This window comes from Pygocentrus nattereri, chromosome 16 (assembly GCF_015220715.1).
Source record: "Pygocentrus nattereri isolate fPygNat1 chromosome 16, fPygNat1.pri, whole genome shotgun sequence".
In the NCBI taxonomy this organism is placed as follows: domain Eukaryota; kingdom Metazoa; phylum Chordata; class Actinopteri; order Characiformes; family Serrasalmidae; genus Pygocentrus; species Pygocentrus nattereri.
In genome coordinates, this window is record NC_051226.1 from 34,366,999 (window position 1) to 34,369,498 (window position 2,500).

Sequence of the window (2,500 nt, forward strand, 5' to 3'; positions counted from 1 at the left end):
CTCTCTGCTGTTGGTATTGTAAGTATGTGGACTGTTATGACTCTGTGTGTTGGTGTATATGAAGCATCATGTGACCACTGCGCATCACAGACAGCAAACAGACTAGAACCAAATACAGGAAATGAGAGAGAGAGAGAGAGGTGGAATGGAGAGACAGATGGAGAGAGAAGAAGAGAGAGCAGGGAAGACTTGAAAAGAAACATCAAGGAGGATTCCACTAATGTCTCCCACATTTCAGCTTGTTTTTTATTCTCAAAACAAGCCGTAAAGCTTTCAGCAGCTGGAGAGAACAAAGAGAGAGAGAGAGAGAGAGAAGTGAGGGAGAGGCAGGGAGAGAGAGAGAGTGAAAAGTAAGAGGAGAGAGAGAGGGAGAGTGAGAGAGAGGTAGAGAGAGGGAGAGAGAGAGAGAGTGAAAAGTGAGAGGGAGGAAGGGAGAGAGAGAGATGTGAGGGAGAGACAGGGGGGAGAGAGAGGTAGAGAAAGGGAGAGGGAGAGAGAAGTGAGAGAGAGAGAGAAGGAAGGCGAGAGAGAGAGACAGAGGGAGAGTGAGAAGTGAGGGAGAGACAGGGAGAGAGAGAGTGAAAAGTAAGAGGGGAGAGAGGGAGAGAGAGAGAGAAGGAGAGTGAGAGAGACAGAGAGGGAGAGTGAGAGAGGAAGAGAGCGGGAGAGTGAGAGAGGGAAAGGGAGAGAGAGGGGGAGAGAGAGGGAGAGAAGGAACGAGAAAAATAGAGAGGAGCAAAAGGAGAGAGGACAGAAGACAGAGAAAATGGAAAGAATGTAGAGAGGCAGAGAGGGGAAGGAATGAGGGGGAGAGAGAGAGAAGATGGAGAGGGAATTGTGGAGGGAGAAATTTAAAAGAAATGGGAGGAATGACGAATAACAAAGTGAAAGAGAAAAGAGTGAGAGAGATCAAGAAAGAAAGAAAAGGAAAGGAAGAAAAGAAAGAGCGAGCGAGAGAGAAAGGAAGAATAGAGAGAAAGAACTAAATGAAGGGAAAAAAAACGGGTGAGAGCGAAAGGTTAAAAAATAGAGAGAGTGAAGGAAAGGAAGAGAGAGTGCGAACAGGGAATGAAAAAGAACAGAAGAAATGAAAGAATAAAATAAGAAAGTAAAGGAGAGAAAGAAAGGAAAGTGCTGACCTGTGCCCCCAGTCTGTGGTGGTCAGACGGCCCATAGAGTGCTGTGTGACCTTCTCAGTCTAACACTTTCCAGTGGAGAGCCGTGACTAGTAGAGCTAAACCTTCAGTTTCCAGCCCTGTGATAATGCTAACTTCAGCTAGCGCCCCAATAGAGTTTCTAATAGTGTGTTAGCGCTAAGCTAACAGCAGTTTACATAAACGTTCCGGATTAAATGCAGGCGTTTAAAGCTCATAAGCATTAGATGTTTGTATGTGTCAGTGTTACAGTGACTGTCTCTGTAAAGAGTCCCGATGTTGAGCTGCTGCCGCTGTTTTCCGTTCCTAACAACCACCTGGAACCTGCTTAGACTACAATTCGTGTACACAGTGTTATTGTTTGACTCCTCTGTCACCTCCTAAATAAATTGGTAGTTAATCTAATGTGTAAGGCCTTCTGTTCAACTCCTGAATTCCTGACCAATGAGAGCGTTTGCTTCCTGAATACCACAACAAAATTCTTATTGGATAAATATTTCAGTGGGTTCTTTAACCCTTACGGTTGCAACCCAAACAAAACAGCAGTTTGTCAGTAATCCAATCAACACGTTTTCATGCACTTAATAATCCAATAACTGCAGAAAATCAGTTTGTCAGTAATCAAATCGACACATCTGCATGCACTTGATAATCGGATTACTGCAGAAAATCAGTTTGTCAGTAATCTGATCCACACGTTTACATGCACTCAATAATCCGATAACTGCAAAAAATCTGATTTTGTAAGTAATTCAATCAACATATTTACATGCATTTAATAATCCGATAACTGCAGAAAATCTATTTGTCAGTAATCTGATCAACACATTTACGTGCACTTGAGTCAGATCATGGGGAAACTGCATGAGTCAGACAGTAATCAGATTTCTGCTTTACAACCAGCCAATAAACTCACAGAAGAAAACACGACGTAAACGTAATGTAAAACTCAAACTTCATGGCGCGGCTTTTCTTGCACATCACACCATTTTACCTAAAAATATGAACAAGCATCATCTAGAAGATGAAGAATATTGAAATCCATCATTTCATCAAGCTGGTAGTCGTTTTCAGTGTCGCTCCGAATGTGTTTTGCTGCGTCTCACAGCCACTCGGCTCGCTTATTTCCTGCCGAGAAATCTGAAAGAAATCAGAGCAGTTCACATGCACTGAGAAATCTGATTACTGAGCTATAATCCAGCCTCGTTAACAGATTTCTTAATCAGATTTGTCTGCTGTTTACATGACCATCATCTAAACACAATAAATTGTTGTTAGGACGTTGGTTGGTGGTTGTTGAGTGGTTGCTAAGGTTTTGCTAGGCTGCCGCTATACTACTCCCGGTG

General features: G+C 42.9%; 1 protein-coding gene across 11 annotated transcripts in view; it reads left to right on the forward strand.

Annotated features, from left to right (window-relative positions):
* LOC108413069 (transcription factor 4) overlaps window positions 1-2,500 on the forward strand; it is a 296,629-nt gene that overhangs the window by 249,471 nt on the left and 44,658 nt on the right. The gene's annotated exons all lie outside the window — the stretch shown is intronic.